This window comes from Hyperoodon ampullatus (assembly GCF_949752795.1).
Source record: "Hyperoodon ampullatus genome assembly, chromosome: 11".
Taxonomy (NCBI): Eukaryota; Metazoa; Chordata; class Mammalia; order Artiodactyla; family Ziphiidae; genus Hyperoodon; species Hyperoodon ampullatus.
The window spans coordinates 91,730,462-91,749,330 of NC_136924.1; the positions used below are offsets into that span (position 1 = coordinate 91,730,462).

The 18,869-nt window shown below is 40.3% G+C and overlaps 1 pseudogene across 1 annotated transcript in view; it reads left to right on the forward strand.

Annotated features, from left to right (window-relative positions):
• Positions 1–16,756, forward strand: part of LOC307060482 (small ribosomal subunit protein uS5-like) — a 43,443-nt pseudogene extending 26,687 nt beyond the window's left edge. The window contains exon 2 of the transcript in view: positions 15,879–16,756. The product of the transcript in view is annotated as a small ribosomal subunit protein uS5-like (transcript). The remainder of the gene's footprint in view (positions 1–15,878) is intronic.
• Positions 16,757–18,869: the final 2,113 nt, after the last annotated feature.

An 18,869-nucleotide genomic window follows, 5' to 3' on the forward strand; every position in this document is an offset into this window, starting at 1 on the left:
ACCTCACACCAGTAAGAATGGGCATCATCAGAAAATCTACAAACAACAAATGCTGGAGAGGGTCTGGAGAAAAGGGAACACTCTTGCACTGTTGGTGGGAATGTAAATTGATACAGCCACGATGGAGAACAGTATGAAGGTTCCTTAAAAAACTAAAAATAGAATTACCATATGATCCAGCAATCCCACTACTGGGCATGTACCCAAATTCAAAAAGACATGCACCCCAATGTTCATTGCAGCACTATTTACAATAGCCAGGTCATGGAAGCAACCTAAATGCCCATCGACAGACGAATGGATAAAGAAGATGTGGTACATATATACAATGGAATATTACTCAGCCATAAAAAGGAATGAAATTGGGTCGTTTTTTGAGACGTGGATGGAACTAGAGACTGTCCTACAGAGTGAATAAGTCAGAAAGAGAAAAACAAATATCGTATATTAACACATATATGTGGAACCTAGAAAAATGGTACAGATGAACCAGTTTGCAGGGCAGAAATTGAGACACAGATGTAGAGAACAAACGTATGGACATCAAGGGGGGGAAGTGGCGGGGGATGGGGCTGGGGGTGGGATGAATTGGGCGATTGGGATTGACATGTATACACTGATGTGTATAAAATTGATGACTAATAAGAACCTTCTGTATAAAAAAATAAATAAAATAAAAAATTTTTTAAAGTTCTGCAAAGTTTGCTCAGTTTTTTTTTTTCATAAATTTATTTATTTATTTTTGGCTGTGTTGGGTCTTTGTTTCTGCGCAAGGGCTTTCTCTAGTTGCGGCGAGTGGGGGGCCACTCTTCATCGCAGTGCGCAGGCCTCTCACTATGGCAGCCTCTCGTTGCGGAGCACAGGCTCCAGACGCGCAGGCTCAGTAGTTGTGGCTCACAGGCTCTGTCGCTCCGCAGCATGTGGGATCTTCCCAGACCAGGGCTCGAACCCGTGTCCCCTGCACTGGCAGGCAGATTCTCAACCACTGTGCCACCAGGAAAGCCCCTGCTCAGTTTTGATGTACTTATCCATAAACAAAATTTTTAAAAGAGCTTATTACTCATTTCCTGCCAAATATTAATGAAAGTAGAATTTGGTTTTCTTTTTATTAAAATGACAAAGTTTAGTCTTGGCAGATAGAGAGGTAGTAAAATGTTATTTAATGTTTTAAAATTTTAATTGTGATAAATACACATAACATAAAATTTACCGTCAACCATTTTTTAAAATAAATTTATTTATTTGTTTATTTATTTTTTGGCTGCCTTGGGTCTTCATTGCTGTGTGCAAGTTTTCTCTGGTTGCGATGAGCGGGGGCTACTCTTCGTTGCAGTGGCTTGTCTTTGTTGTGGAGCACGAGCTCTAGGCATGCAGGCTTCAGTAGTTGTGGCAGACGGGCTCAGTAGTTGTGGCTCGTGGGCTCTAGAGCTCAGGCTCAGTAGTTGTGGTGCACGGGCTTAGTTGCTCCGCGGCACATATGATCTTCCCCAACCAGGGCTCGAACCCGTGTCCCCTGCACTGGCAAGTAGATTCTTAACCACTGCACCACCAGGGAAGTCCCTCATCAACCATTTTTAAGTGTGTAGTTTAGTAGTGTTAAATATATCATATTTTTGTGTAACCAATCTTCAGAACTTTTTCATTATGCAAAACTGAAACCCATTAAAAGTCCCTCTTTCTGCCTTTTCCCCAGCTCCTGGCAATCACCATTCTAATTATTGTTTCTATGAATTTGACTACTCTAGATACCTCATATAAGTGAAATCATACAGTATTTGTTTTTTTGTCACTGGCTTATTTCACTTAGCATAATTCATGTTGTTGCATATGTCGGAATTCCCTTCCTTCTCCAGGCTAAATAATATTTCATTGTATGTATATACCACATTTGTTTATCAATTCCTCCATCAGTGAATATTTAGGTTGCTTCCACATTTTGGCTATTGTGAATAATGCTGCTGTGAACATGAGTGGACAAATTTCTCTTCAAGATCCTGCTTTCAATTCTTTGGGATATATACCCAGAAGTGGTATTGCTGGATTATATGATAACTCTTTCTGAGGAACCACCATACTGTTTTCAATAGAAGCTGTACCTTTTTACATTCCAACCAACACAAAGATTCCAATTTCTCCACATCCTTGCTAAGATTGGTTATTTTCAGTTTTTTGTTTATTTCTGATAGTAACCATCCTAATAGGTGTAAGGTGATATCTCAGTGGCTTTTATTTTTTCATTTACATTTCTCTAATGATTAGTGATGTTGAGTGTCTTTTCATATGCTTGCTGGCCATTTGTGTATCTTATTTGGAGAAATGTCTATTCAAGTCCTTTGCCTATTTTTTGAGTTATTTGCTTTGTTATTGCTGGTTTTGTGTTGTAGGAGTTCTTTATATATCCAGGGTATTTACTAATCAGATATATGATTTGCAAATATTTTCTCTTATTACATTGGTTGCCTTTTCATTCTGTTGTTTCCTTTGGTGCACAGATGTTTAAAATTCTGATGTAGTCCTATTTATTTTTTCTTTTGTTGTCTATGTTTTGGTATATATCCATGAAATTATTGCCAAATCCAATGTCATGAGCTTTTCCCCCATATATTCTTCTAAGAGTTTTACAGTTTTAGCTCTCAGATCTTTGATTCTTTTTGAGTCAATTTTTGTGTATGGTGTAAGGTAAGGGTCCAACTTCATTCTTTTACATATCCAGTTTCCTCAACACTATTTGATGAAAAGACTGTCCTCTCTCTATTGAATGGCTTAGCATCCTTGTCAAAAATCATTTGAGCAAATATGTGAGGGTTTATTTCTGGGTTGTCTATCCTACTGTTTGACATATATGTCTTTATGCCAAGACCACACTGTTTTGATTACTGTAGCTTTGTAATAAGTTTTGAAATCTGGAAGTGTGTGAGATGTCCAGCTATGTTCTTTTTCAGATTGTTTTGGCTATTCGAAGTCCCTTGAGATTCCATGTAAATTTTAGGATGGAATTTTTTCTATTTCTGAAAAAATAGAACATTATATTTTACTTTCTGCTCATATAGAAAAGATTTGTTATCTCACTAAAATAATGTTCTGTGCCTTGTACTGTACTTTATTTTTCAGGGTTTCACTTCTGAAAAAGCTAAGGTTCCTTGTAATTGTGTTACTGTCTGGTATGTTTTTTAAATTACCTTATTGACATTTTGATTAATAGACAGCTAAGCTATAACCATTTATTGTTCTAAGGCATATATGATCCTATCTTAATCATGACCATATCTCCTCTTATAGTTTTGTTATTTTTTTCCTTCCAAAATTAGAACTTAAATTCAGGGATAAAACTTAAGATATCTTTTACACTTAGGGGTTTTCCAGAGATCCCCTTGGTGATCACAATGATTTGTTCTGTTACCTTATTTAAAAAAAATAAAAAGTTGAAAATGAAGTTTGTTTGGTATGCTCTATATTTTGTAATTATTTCAACACTATTTTAAGAGGTGCATAGAAAGAACTTCCCAGTCAATATAGAAACATAACTTTCCTTGTTTAATTATAGTTAAACATTTTTAAAATAAAAATTGTCTATATTTAAGGTGTACAACATGATGTTTTTTGTTTTTGCGGTACGTGGGCCTCTCACCATTGTGGCCTCTCCCGCTGTGGAGCACAGGCTCCGGACGCGCAGGCTCAGCGGCCATGGCTCACGGGCCCAGCTGCTCCGTGGTATGTGGGATCTTCCCGGACCGGGGCATGAACCCACATCCCCTGCATCGGCAGGCGGACTCTCAACCATTGTGCCACCAGGGAAGCCCCAACATGATGTTTTGATATACAATACATAATAAAATTCTTACAACAGCAAGCTAATTAACATATCCACCTCCTCACACAGTTACTTTTATGTGTGTGTGTGTGTGTGTATTATAAATATCTGATATCTACTTTCTTAGCAAATTTCAAGTATGCAATGCAGTATTATTAACTATAGTCACCATGTAATACATTATATCTCTAGAACTAATTCATCCTGTACAACTAAAACTTGTTATCCATTGACTACATCTCCCCCCTGCCCCCTACCTCCCTGCCTGTGGTAACCACCATTCTACTCTCTGCTTCTGAAATTTTGACTTTTTTAGATTCCACTTATCAGTGCAATCATGCAGTATTTTTCTTTCTCTGTCTAGCTTCTTTCTTTGTCTTAGCATAATGTCCTCCAGGTTCATCCATGTTGTATAGTACTGTTGAAATAGCAAGGTTTCTTAATTTTTTAAGGCTGAATTATAGTCTATTTTGTGTGTGTATGTGTGTGTGCGTATGCCAGTTTCTTTATTCAGTTATCTGTTGATAGACCCAAATTGTTTCCGTATCTTGCTTATTGTGAATAATGCTGTAATGAGCATGAGATCACAGATATCTCTCTGAGATACTGATTTCATTCCATATATATATATATATATATATATATATATATATATATATATATATATCAAGAAAAATGATTTCTGAATCATATGGTAGGTCTATTTTTAATTTTCTGAGGAACTTCCATACTGTTTTCCATAGTGGCTGCACCAATTTACATTCCTACCAACAGTGTACAGGGGTTTCTTCTCTCCACATCCTTGCCAAAGCTTATTATCTTTTGTCTTTGATAATAGCCATCCTAACATGTGTGAGGTGATATCTCATTGTGGTTTTGATTTGCATTTTCCTGAGTAGTGATGTTGAGTGCCTTTCACTTGATTAATTTTGAACAAGTAAAATATTATTAATATAAATATGTTTCAGATACTGTGTATACTTTATCTGGAGGAAGATCTTACTGCCCCTAATGTGTTATCTTCAGGAAAACACTGATCAATATTTAATAAAATTGTTATGTATTTTATCCTATAAAGAATTTTTTTCTCCATTTTATTGGCTAGTGTTATTAATCAGAGCCATTCAGTATTATCATCAACATGTGGTTTCTGCTTTCCTCTCATGCTTGTCTAAGAGCCTTGCCATAAACTCCTAGTACAAATTGGATCTTCAGCAAAGGACAGCCTTAGAACCTCATGAACAGGACTGTACCAGGTACTCTGTCAACAATGAATAGACTCATCAGTATTGGCTTCTGAGCCAGCGTTATTTATACCTTGTCATACTGTGCTGAGGACTGAACTGTGATTTTCAGATCAAAAATCATGACTTTGTGAAAACCTAGTAACCCAAGATCTACATAGAACTGAGTGAACTGATGAGAAAAAACTAATAATAATAATGGACATTTATTTGGGGTGGGGGGTATATTGTTGTATTACTCATAGTGTTCTATTTTCTGATAGATATATCAGGAAGCCCTTTTTCTCTTTCTTCAAATTCTATCTCCAACCCTAAATATAGTAGGCTATGCTTTTTATTTTGTTATCTGCTTTATACATATTAGTGTATATATGTCAATCCCAATCTCCCAAATCATCCCACCCCCCAACCCCCACCCCCTGCAGACTATGCTTTTGCAAATTGAAATTAAACATTCTTTAAATGGTGTTTTGTTCTCCCTGATGCCTTGGCATTCAAGAATAAATACTTCTGCTGAGTCACTTTATTTTTCTTGCCAACATAATAATTTGCATACATTCAATAAGAATCTGTCCTACTTTCTATAAAGATACAATTAAATCAATTGTCCTATCAGGTCTCTACTGGAGTATATTTTACAGATGAATCTCATTTCATTAGGTATGAAAAGCCTACCATGAAGAAACTGGTAGGGTTCTTAATCTGTGGAAACCATACACATAAATGAATCAGGTTGCAATACGAGTCCAGCTTTTAAAAATATGTGTTATCAAGTCTAATTTTCAGAAATTTTTTATGATCATAAGGAGGACTATTGAGAAAAATTATCCAAAACTCAGAAACAAGATTAAAAAATGGCTGCATGTTCCTTTAATGTCTAACAAACTTCCCCAGTTCCCCCATCCAGGATTATTTAATTTTCTAGGGAATATGCTTTTGTGTGACTTAATACTTGATTAGACCCCAGACTTTGTGAAGTTGCTCATTAAGTTGTAAATTTTTTTCAGGGAAAGATGCAAATTATTTCTTTCCCATACGAAAACAAACAAAACAAACAAAAAAAACCCAAAAACACTCCAAAATTTATTCCCAAACCTAACAAATGCATTTCTGTATGACTTTTCAGATGGACTGTTATATATCCTCCATTATTCTAATTCTTCTTTGAACTAACTTACCATTTAACTCATTAACGAGTTAAATAACTCGTTAATGAGTTAAATAATAATTATTGACAGGTGTTCATTCTATATTTGTATAAAAGTCATATCTTAAGAAATTATGCTCTTTTAAAATTATACTTTGGGGCTTCCCTGGTGGCGCAGTGGTTGAGAGTCCGCCTGCCGATGCAGGGGACACAGGTTCGTGCCCCGGTCCGGGAAGATCCCACATGCCACGGAGCGGCTGGGCCTGTGAGCCATGGCCGCTGAGCCTGCGCGTCCGGAGCCTGTGCTCCGCAACGGGAGAGGCCACAACAGTGAGAGGCCCGCGTACCGCAAAAAAAAAAAAAAAAAAAAATTATACTTTGGACACCCACGCTATCAGGCAAGCTCTGCCTGCGGGAAGCAGCAGTCTCACAGGTGGGCCCAGCCACAACCCGTCTACTCCCCGCCTTTGCTGGAATATGGGCCACAGAATATAGGTACTCTCAGACTCCCCAGTGTTATTCTCAGTCTCAGACAACCCTTCGACCACAGAGAAGGGCACACCCCTAGAGAAGGACATGGTGACTGACATGGCCTAAGCTTCTTGGCCCCATATTTCTCCCGAAGAAGGCTTAGCTCCTGGTGGCACGGAGCTGGGAAACCGTCATCAGAGGGACAGCGCCACCTTTGACCCTACATGGGGAGGCTGCGCGCTCTGCCCTGTGTGACCCACCCTTCTCAACTTGCTCTCACCACCCTCCCCCCACCTACACACCCAATGCAGGACCAGAACTGGCTGAGCTTCAGTGACCATAACTTCAGCAAAGACTGAAACCAGGACCCCCACCAGATGGAAACTGCTGACCATAAACGCTAGACCATAGACTGGCTAGAGCCAGAGATTTGATGACTGGGATTCCTGAAACTTCACCCTGTTACCTCACCACTAACCAATCAGAAGAATGTCCAGGAGCGGATCACACACCCTGGGACCCTCACCCTGATGTTGCACTGAAAGCCATTGGGGAATGAGTGTTTTGAACACTAGCTGCCTGTTCTCCTTGTCACCCTGCAATAAACGCTGTACTTTCCTTCACCATAACCCAGCGTCAGTAGATTGGCATTCTGCTATATTGGCAGAATCGAGCAGTTGCAAAAAGAGACCATATGGCTCTCAAAGTCTGAAATATTATCTGGCCAGGCAAAACTATTACAAAAAATGATAACTAAGTGAAAAAAAATATATTATCTGGCCCTTTACAGAAAAGTTTGCAGTGTCCTGCTCTAATCCATAACTGCCAACCTGCAGTTGCCCCATCCTCACCACACTCCTGCTCTAGGGCAAAAGTCAGGAAGGAGCAGACTTAGGATGAATTTCCTGCTTGTGCAATATTGTGCAAAGAACAATATTAAATGAGAATGACAATTTAAAAAATAAAATAAAATAATACTTTGACACTCCCTAATAGCTTCTCTGATTTTCCTATTCTTACTCAAACTACATTCTGCTGTCAGTCTGCTCTTCCTAAAATACCATTTATGATACTTACTCCCCTCCTTGATGAAACACCCTACCAACAGGATAAGTTTCCAAAAGTCATCAGCCTGCTATTCACAATCCCGCACTGTTGAGTTCCAGTTGCCTTTAGCACCTTATCTTCCACACAAACTCTCATTCCAGTCAAACAAAAATATAGTACTTTTTTAAAAACCAATATTCATATTAAAACAGTGAGATTAAAAAATCTCATCTGAATTGCCTTATCTGTCCTCCTCCCCTCTGTAATTTCTATTTCAGCAAGCCAGCTCATTTTATTTCAGCCATTAACTCCCCATGGAAAGTGAGTGCCTGAATTCTTATAGTGTTTAACACAACATAAATAAAGATATACTGTGATGTAATAAAGATATATCTGGTCTTTGTTCCTGGTTCCTGCCACAGAGCTTCAAAAACTCTTGGAGAGGAGTATCTTTGTTATACCAATGGGTGACTTATCATGGGCCCCTAGATAGCCTCAGGGTGGGGACTGGTCACCAAGAAGACCGACCATGTGATTAGAGGATAAGATGCTTAAGATTTTGAGCCAGCCTGACCTCCAGGGAGGCAGTGGGGGGGGGGGCTAGAGATTGAGTTTAATCATGTGGCCAATGACTTAATAAATCATGCTTACATATTGAAACCCCAGTAAAAATTTTAGACACCAAAGCCCAGTGGAGTTTGCTGGTTGGTGAACATATTGATGTGCTGGGCAGATGACTTGCCTGGATTCCATGAGGAGAAGGCACAGGAGTTCTGCATTCCCTCCCAGACCTCACCCTATACGTATCTTCATTTTACTGTTCCTGAGTTGTATCCTTTATAATAAAACTAATTGTAAATAGAGTACTTTCTGAGTTGTTCTAGTGAATTATCAAATCTGAGGAGGCTATGGGGACCCCTGAATTTATAGCCAAGGCAGTCAGAAGTGGAAGTTGTGGCTGGCGGCTCTAGTAAGAGCAGTCTGTGGAGGACTGAGCTCTTAACCTTTGGAATCTGCACTAACACTGGTGGTGGTCAGTGTCAGAACTGTATTGCAGTATACTCCAGTTGGGATTGGAGTATATATCTAACACTGTATGTTAATAGTTTACATTTCGTGTATGGAGAAAGCATGTTAATCCATTTGTCTGCTTTATCCAGCCATCTTCTCAGGAATTCTCTCTCATGGCAGTGGACTATGTGATTTTTGCCTTTTGAGTACAGCTGAGCTGCTCAGAGTGGGTGCATGAACTATATGAGCCAGTAAGAGTCTGTCTTATTGACATGTGCATGGAATGTGTATAGAAACACTGAAATGTTAATCTGGTGGTGGTGGTGCTGGAGCAGGAGGTGTCGGGTCCAAGCACGGGTTGGAGAAGAATTTCCAGACACAAGGCAGAATGTAAGGAAGACAGAGTTTATTGAAGAGAAGGGTCACTGCAAGAACAGTGGGCCAACTTCCTGGTAGCCAGGGAAGGTCGACAATGAGCATGGGTTGCTTGTCTGTTTTTATAGCCAGGGAACCTGCAAGTCATCTGCTGACTGGGCAGAGTAATGTATACTTTCAGTGTGCTGAGTGGGAGAAAAATGGGGCAAATGTCTCTCCTTATATGGGATGGGAAAGGGACAGGGCATGCTCTGGGACATAGCAATGGCCTCATTGTGACAGAGTGATAAGAGTCCTGTAACTCTTTGTTCTGGCAATATTGGCCCTTTGAGTTTATCTTGTTCTTTGTCCTTGGAGCACACCACAGGAGGTATCTGGCATAGCAAGTACCCAACAGATTTTTGTTGAATGAAAGAGGTTTCTGTAACTTTAGGGCTTGAGAGGGCCATTTCCCCATATACATGGAAAACAGAAAAAAGTGAGAAGCAGAGACAAAAAGATCACATGGATTGGGAAATATGGTGAGATAACCACTTTGGACTCCTAAGGATTTTCCTATTCCAGACCTAGTGAGGCCCTTATACATCCTGCTTTGGTTTTCCTTGAAATGGACCTGTGTATTCCCTTTACATTTTCCCATTTGCCCAAGTTAGTTTGAGTAGATTTTGTGTCTAGTGTTTAAGGGTAATTTTCTAGTGATAAAATCATGATTCTCATACAAATATAAAAATAACATGTATTGAAGATTTTACTAACTCTATAGTTAAATGGGGAAACCAGCAAGGTGTTACAACAGATTCAAAGGAGAATCCACACAACAGACACATTTATTGATCAAGAATATTGAAGTGAATTTGCAAACGGCTGTAAAACTGGCTTTTGGGAGAGAGGGAGAATTGTCACACCACTGAACAGAATGTATATGTATGACTCTGGAAAAGAATTATCTGCATTGCTACTTGTTTTCTACAGTTAATTTTAATTTCTAAACAGTTGTAAAATAGTCTAGTCAAAGACAAAAGTGACTATCTCTATATGATCAGATAATCCCAGCATTATAGCATTTCATTGAGAGTATATCCAGTAATCTCTTTTTGCTTCCTTCACCATCTTAAGTGTTTCCTCATACTAGTAAACAAATGATTCCTGTATAAAAGAGAGTGTTTCTCATATCTCTGTGTGAGAAAGTTATCCTTTTTGTGAAAGATCTGTACCTATGCAGAGACAAGAAGGGAATACCTGCTGCTACAAAGGCTGAATCAACCCTAGTGACCAAAGGACAATAAAACCCCTTATATCCAATCCCCCAAGCTGACTTTAAGCCACTCAAGTACAGGAAACTTGCTTTATGCCAAGCTGACCGTCACAAAGTATGTGGTAAGAAGTAGGTTAGAGCAAATCAATAGTTGCTAATTGATTGCTTTAAGTTAGCAAATTGAAGTAAGAAATTTGTGACTCTCAATATTTAAAACAACAAAAACAACAACAGAAACTAAAAACAAGCACTCTCCCTACCCTGCTGTCAGGAATATCAGAAACTGAAGATTCTTGTGATCTACTAAAGGAGTCCAATGAGCTCATTGTCAAACTGTTCTTATATTTTAGGAACATTAAAAACTCTCTATAAAACATGAACAGGGGCTTCCCTGGTGGCGCAGTGGTTGAGAGTCCACCTGCCGATGCAGGGGACACGGGTTCGTGCCCCGGTCCGGGAGGATCCCACATGCCGCAGAGCGGCTGGGCCCATGAGCCATGGCCGCTGAGCCTGCGTGTCCGGAGCCTGTTCTCCGCAACGGGAGAGGCCACAACAGTGAGAGGCCCACGTATCGCAAAAAAAAAAAAAACAAACAAACAAAAAAAAAACATGAACAACTATACAATAAATATAATTTATGCTGTATTTTACATATGGAAAAGAAAGAAGCCTGTAAAAAAAAAAAAAAGAATTTATTGTACAAGGTACTAGGGAAAATGGGCTGATTCTATCTTTTTTTTTTCCCTATCCCTTCCCTCAAGCCCAGGAAACTACTGTTAACTTGAAAGGATAAAGGATAATAGCGATCTGATAGTGGTGGCTGCCAAGCACCCAGCTAAATACAGCTAATAAGAGACCTTGAATAAAGAGGGAGCTCTTCCCAGGAGTGACCGCTGGGGTCAGGAAAGCATGTCCTCCATAGAGATGAGTTGGTCCAGGGTGAGACCAGTCACTGATCACGGATTTCCCATCTCCAACAGCTGCATGAATGCTTAGGCATGCTCTGGGAAATCAATGTAAGACTAACGAGCTCAGATAATAAATTCAGAATGCTAGGACACCTAGTTGTGAACCCACTGCTCAGCCACAGGGCCCCGTCTCAAAGCCAGCCCGTGTTCTTTCTTCTTGCTCTTAGGCTGTAGCCTTCTTTCTCGCCTTGAGGTGCTGCCATCTTTCAGTTTTCTGTCAAGCTGTAAAGACAAACCTACACCGGGGATTTTCCTCTTCGGGAGTTTTGTTGTTAATCACTACCAGGAACTAAATTAACATGAAAAACCATGACAGAAAAAAAGGAAGCTACAATGTTCTTACAGTAGCCTAGTTTCCGATTTAGTAAATGACAAGAGGAAAACAATTTTAGGATTTTTTTCCTCTACTTTTATTTCTCCAGTGGGGGGAAGGGTGGAGTTTTCCTCCTGCCCCACCCTCTAACTCCACATTTAGATGTAAATGAGACATGAAGATAAAATCCTGGTGCTAGAGTAGATATCTCTTTGATACAAGTGGCAATTTACATTTTTTAGAACCCCTAGAGCTTTTCTTGCCCAGGCAGAATCCATTTGCAGAAGTGAGTTAGTTACCTCCTTTTGGAAAAAATGGAAGAAAAAAAAATCTCAGCTGCAGTTGAAATTTGGAGTACCAAATTTTGAAAGGATTAAAAAAAAAATTAAGATTAAGAAGCACTAAAGAATACTAATTTTCTGACTTCCCTGGCGGTCCAGTTGTTAAGACCCCGCGCTTCCAATGTAGGGGGCGCGGGTTCAATCCCTCGTCGGGAACTAAGAGGCAATGTGCCGCCGGGCGTGGCCAGAAAAAAAAAAAAAAAAAGAATGCTAACTTTGGAAAATTTTGCCCAGTAATATGAGAATTTCATTTAAGTTATATGAGAAATTCCTCACAAACTGAGGTGAAGTTGGGCTCTGAGTACATAATCAGAAGAGCACTTTCCTTTGGGACAAAGGGGACTCAGTTTGGAGTACAGAAAAGACCTTATTTTTTGTGACTAAAGAAATTACTCTGGTACTACCTGATACTTGAATAACAGGAAAACTGTATTTTGTGTGATTTTGTAGCAAAGGAAAACTTAGTAATTCAAGACTGTAACTTAACTAATAGGAATGCTGTAGATTGGGTCATGAAGTGGGTGAAGCTTATGTCTGGCCATCTTTCCCTTTCTAATGCTTTCATCTCTTTCAAGTTTCTTTACTATCCAACATCTTTTATGTTCCATGTCCTTCTCAGTTAGCTAATTTCTATTTGTGTTATTCCTTTTTAAGTTATTAGTAATTTAAAAGTGGATTTTTTTCATTTTAATGTCTTAGTTAATCCATTATATACAAAATACTATTTCAACCAGTAAATATTTTTAACAACAAGATATTTTACTCTTTTTTTTTTTTTTTGGTGTTGTCTTCAAAATCCAGTGTTTTAGAGTCTCAGTATGAACATTAACCTTTCATGAGAAAGACTTGATCTGTATTTAGATTTCATAAAATTTATAGTTGAAAAAATAAATTCACATACTCAAGTTCCTAACATACTTAAAATTGTTTTCTAATAACTGAATCAAATGAAGAGTCCTGCAGTTGGTGTTGGCTAGGAATTTAGAGAGGTGAAGGAAAGACGAGTGGTGGAATTCTGGCAACATGGCAGCCTGCAGGAGAGATAGCTCTATCTGAATACATACTCTACTTCGTGAGTGATCCTCCTTTCTGCCTCTTGTTTCTACTGAGGTATGCTGACTTACTCACTACCACACAACTGCAATTGCTATTGACTCACTATCTAAAGTATTGACATTTTATTACATTCTTATTTTCCTTTCTTCTCTTTCAAGCAAAATATGTCAGGATCTATCATCAATTACTTATACCTTAACTGAAGCTTATTTACATTGTTCTGCCTCTCCCAGATTTAATTGCATTTATCTTTTACTTTTGGTAAACCTTCATCTAAGAGACCTGGACACCTAGCCCATGACCCTGATACAGACTTGACTGAGGAAAATAATCCTGATTCATGCCAAATGAAGGCTACACACTCTAATCCCACAGTGGGGCTTCAGGAGAGAGGGACTCAGCAGAGGCAGTTGGATGCTGTAATCTCAAGATGGGTACCAAAGGCACAATGGATCATTTCCAACCAGCTCGGTGCTTATACAGCTGATAGAGCTAGGAATCAGTAGCCAATGATATCTCTCAGAGTATTTCCTTTCCTTGTATGGGCAGATATAGTTTATGATCTTTTGACTTCAAAGACTATCCCATTGGGGCTTCCCTGGTGGCACAGTTGTTGAGAGTCCGCCTGCCGATGCAGGGGACGTGGGTTCGTGCCCCGGTCCAGGAGGATCCCACATGCCGCGGAGCGACTGGGCCTGTGAGCCATGGCCGCTGGGCCTGCACGTCCGGAGCCTGTGCTCCGCAACGGGAGAGACCACAACAGTGAGAGGCCCGCATACCGCAAAAAAAAAAAAAAAAAGACTATCCCATTTAGTAACACTCTTTCAATGAGCTCTCAATCTTTGGTCTCTAATGATATTTATTTTTTCTTTTATCTCTTTTCAAAGGAATTTCAGGTGTCAAGGGAGAGGGAGAAGAGTATTTCAGGAGTGGAGTAGTGAGCAGGGTAACCCTCCCATGGCCCCTGAAATGTTACTTGTCTCCATCCGGTGACTGTACCCAGTTGAGAATCACTAAAACTTCCATTTTACCATTAACAAAGATTTGGTCAAGTTTAACATGTTGTTCTTTGTGTTATTAAAGCAATATTAATTTTTATTTGCTCTCCACATAGAAAATTATAATATGGAATATACTTATTCACACTGCACATATTTTCAGAGGTACAATAACTGTACTATTGATCTGTGCTTTGCTTTCATTCTTCAACATTCATGAAATATGCTAATAATATAAACTTAAAGTATAGAGAAGATTGGTTTTATTCCTTAAACTGTGTGTGTGGTTTGTAATCCAAGATTTTTTCGAGTTGTAGTGAAGTAGCTTCAAACTGAAGATATCAGCTGAATTTTTTTGTGCTGGTGATGATAATAGAAGAATATTAAGAAGTGGAAAGTTGGGGCACAAAAACAGAAATATAAATCAATGGAACAGGATAGAAAGCCCAGAGAGAAACCCACGCACCTATGGTCAACTAATCTATGACAAAGGAGGCAAGGATATACAATGGAGAAAAGACAGTCTCTTCAATAAGTGGTGCTGGGAAAACTGGACAGCTACATGTAAAAGAATGAACTTAGAACACTCCCTAACACCATACACAAAAATAAACTCAAAATGGATTCGAGACCTAAATGTAAGACCAGACACTATAAAACTCTTAGAGGAAAACATAGGAAGAACACTCTATGACATAAATCACAGCAAGATCTTTTTTGACCCATATCCTAGAGTAATGGAAATAAAAACAAAAATAAACAAATGGGACCTAATGAAACTTCAAAGCTTTTGCACAGCAAAGGGAACTATATATTTTTTTTTTCCTTGTATTTTTAAAGGGAACTATAAACAAGACCAAAAGACACCCCTCAGAATGGGAGAAAATATTTGCAAACAAATCAACGGACAAAGGATTAATCTCCAAAATATATAAACAGCTCATGCAGCTCAATATTAAAAAAACAAAAACCCAATCAAAAAATGGGCAGAAGACTTAAGTATACATTTTTCCAAAGAAGACATACAGATGGCCAAGAGGCACATGAAAAGATGTTCAACATCACTAATTATTAGAGAAATGCAAATCAAAACTACAATGAGTCAAAAAGAGTCATGTACCACAATGTTCATTGCAGCTCTATTTACGATAGCCAGGACATGGAAGCAACCTAAGTGTCCATCAACAGATGAATGGATAAAGAAGATGTGGCACATATATGCAATGGAATATTCCTCAGCCATAAAAAGAAACGAAACTGAGTTATTTGTTGTGAGGTGGATGGACCTAGAGTCTGTCATACAGAGTGAAGTAAGTCAGAAAGAGAAAAGCAAATACCGTATGCTAGCACATATATATGGAATCTAAAAAAAAAAATGGTTCTGAAGAGCTTAGGGGCAGGACAGGAATAAAGACGCAGACGTAGAGAATGGACTTGAGAACACGGGGAGGGGAAGGGTAAGCTGGGACGAAGTGAGAGAGTGGCATGGACATATATACACTACCAAATGTAAAATAGATAGCTAGTGGGAAGCAGCCGCATAGCACAGGGAGATCAGCTCCAGTGCTTTGTGACCACTTAGAAGGGTGGGATAGGGAGGGTGGGAGGAAGATGCAAGAGGGAGGGGATATGGGGATATATGTATATGTATAGCTGATTCACTTTGTTATAAAGCAGAAACTAACACACCACTGTAAAGCAATTATACTCCAATAAAGATGTTAAAAAAAAAACTACAATGAGGTATCACCTCAAACCGGTTAGAGTGGGCATCATCAGAAAATCTAGCTTTTTAATTTTTTCCGTAAAGCTTTCCTTTTTTTTTCTGTTAAAACACCAAGTGGCGGATGACACCCGTGCTGTAGGAGGGCCCGGAGGGCCCAGAGGCCCCAGGGGCCCTGGAATGGGAGGCCGCGGAGGCTTCAGCAGCGGCATCCAGGGCTGGGGCCGGGGTCGTGGTCAGGGCCAGGGCCGAGGCCGCGGAGCTCATGGAGGCAAGGGCGAGGACAAGGAGTGGCTCCCTGTCACCAAGCTGGGCCGCCTGGTCAAGGACATGAAGATCAAGTCCCTGGAGGAGATCTATCTCTTTTCTCTGCCCATCAAGGAATCTGAGATCACTGACATTTTCTTGGGGTCATCCCTCATGGAGGAGGTTTTGAAGATCATGCCTGTGCAAAAGCAGACCCATGCTGGCAAGTGGACCAGGTTCAAGGCATTTGTTGTCATCTTGGATTACAACGGACATGTTGGTTTGGGTGTGACGTGCTCTAAGGAGGTAGCCACTGCCATCTGTGAGGCTGTCATTCTGGCTGAGCTCTCCATCGTCCTGGTGTGACGAGGCTACTGGGGGAACAAGATCGGCAAGCCCCATACTGTCCCTTGCAAGGTGACTGGCTGCTGTGACTCTGGGCTGGTGCACCTCATCCCTGCCCCTAGGGTCACTGGCATCGTCTCAGCCCCTGTGCCCAAGAAGCTACTGAAGATGGCTGGAATTGACGACTGCTACACCTCTGCCAGGGACTGCACTGCCACACTGGGCAACTTCGCCAAGGCCACTTCTAATGACATTTCCAAGACCTACAGTTATCTCACTCCTGATCTCTGGAAAGAGATGGTGTTCACCAAGTCTCCATATCAGGAATTCACTGACCATCCTGTAAAGACCCACACCAGAGTTTCCATGCAGAGGACCCAGGCTCCAGCTGTAGCCACCACATAGTTTTCTATGAGAAAAATAAAGTGAATGAAACTAGTTTAAAAAAAAAGAAAATCTACAAACATCAAATGCTGGAGAGGGTGTGGAGAAAAGGGAACCCTCTTGCACTGTTGGTGGGAATGTAAATTGATACAGCCACTATGCAGAACAGTATGGAGGTTCCTTAAAAAACTAAAAATAGAATTACCATATGACCCAGCAATCCCACTACTAGGCATATACCCGGAGAAAACCATAATTCAAAAAGACACATGCACCCCAATGTTCACTGCAGCACTATTTACAATAGCCAGGTCATGGTAGCAACCTAAACACCCATCGACAGACAAATGGATAAAGAAGATGTGGTACATACATACAATGGAATATTACTCAGCCCTAAAAAGGAACAAAATTGGGTCATTTGTAGAGACGTGGATGGATCTAGAGACTGTCATACAGAGTGAAGTTAAGTCAGAAAGAGAAAAACAAATATCATACATTAACACATGTATGTGGAATCTAGAAAAATGGTACAGATGAAGTAGTTTGCAAGGCAGAAATAGAGACACAGATGTAGAGAACAAACGTATGGACACCAAGGGGGGAAAGTGGAGGCGGGGTGGTGGTGGGATGAATCAGGAGATTGGGATTGACATGTATACACTGATGTGGGTAAAATAGGTAACTATAAGAACCTGCTGTATAAAAAAATAAAATTTAATTTTAAAAAAAGTGGAAGGTTGGGTTTCACTTCTATAGAGTGAACATTAAAGGTTATTCATGGACGATGGGGAGACTCTGCCTGTGTGTGGCAGGAGGTACATGGGAGCTCTCGTACTTCCTGCTCAATTTTTCTGTAAACCTAAAACTTCTCTTAAAAAAAAATCTGTTAGGGCTTCCCTGGTGGCGCAGTGGTTGAGAATCTGCCTGCCAATGCAGGGGACACGGGTTCGAGCCCTGGTCTGGGAAGATCCCACATGCCGTGGAGCAACTGAGCCCGTGCGCCACAGCTACCGAGCCTGCGCGTCTGGAGCCTGTGCTCCGCAACAAGAGAAGGCCGCGACAGTGAGAGGTCCGCGCACTGCGATGAAGAGTGGCCCCCACTCACCGCAACTAGAGAAAGCCCTAGCACAGAAACGAAGACCCAACACAGCCAAAAATAAATAAATAAATTTATTAATAAAAAAAAAAAAAGTCTGTTAAAAAAATATATCCAAGTAGGAGTAAAACAAGGTACCCATGTAGGGTCTTCCTTGGACCACATTTTGACAGAAATAATAGTTAACATTTACTGAGTTTTTAACTATATGATAGATGCTGTGCTGTGTGATTCACATGCCATAGCCAAGACTGCAACTGGTCACCACATATGTTCTTCTCAATTTTTAGCTGGGTATTTGGTTCCCTTGAATAAAGCCTTTATTTTCTTGTAGCTTCCCTTGCAGGTAGGTGTGCCAAGTAACTAAATGCCTACCCATAGGGCACAACTAGAATTGGTGAGTACTTTTTTCTCTGGACAGTGTACTCAAAGGAAGAGAGCATACCTTTTTGCCTCTTCCTCTTAATAGCTTTGCAATTCTGCCATACTCCCACACCTAGCTGAAAGGAATGCTTTCATAGTGTTGCACAGAACTAAGTTTTAACCAATAGTTATAAGCAAAAGTGAAATTGAGCAGGACCCTGTGGGGCTCCTGGGCATGGAAGCCTTCCTGTGTCCCCCATTTCTTTTTTTGTAGGAAATCGGCTTCAGCCTCTATGACCTTCCCTGTGTTCCAAAGTGCAGATTCAAACAGTTGCTAATCAGGGAAGGGAGGGGATGCAGAGACAAGGAAGGAGCAGTCAAGAAACAATAGTGCAGTCTTGGGACAGGGTCCTGGTTCTGCCTCAAGGGATATGCATAACAATATCTTTGAGCTCTTTTGCAGAACTAAAACCCCCAACAGGGACTTCCCTGTTGATGCAGTGATTAAGACTCTGTTCTCCCAATGCAGGGGGCCCGGGTTCGATTCCCTGTCAGGGAACTAGATCCTACGTGCATGCCGCAACTAAAAGAGTTCACATGCCACAACTAAGGAGCCCTCAAGCCGCAACTAAGGAGCCCACCTGCCGCAACTAAGACCTGGTGCAACCAAAT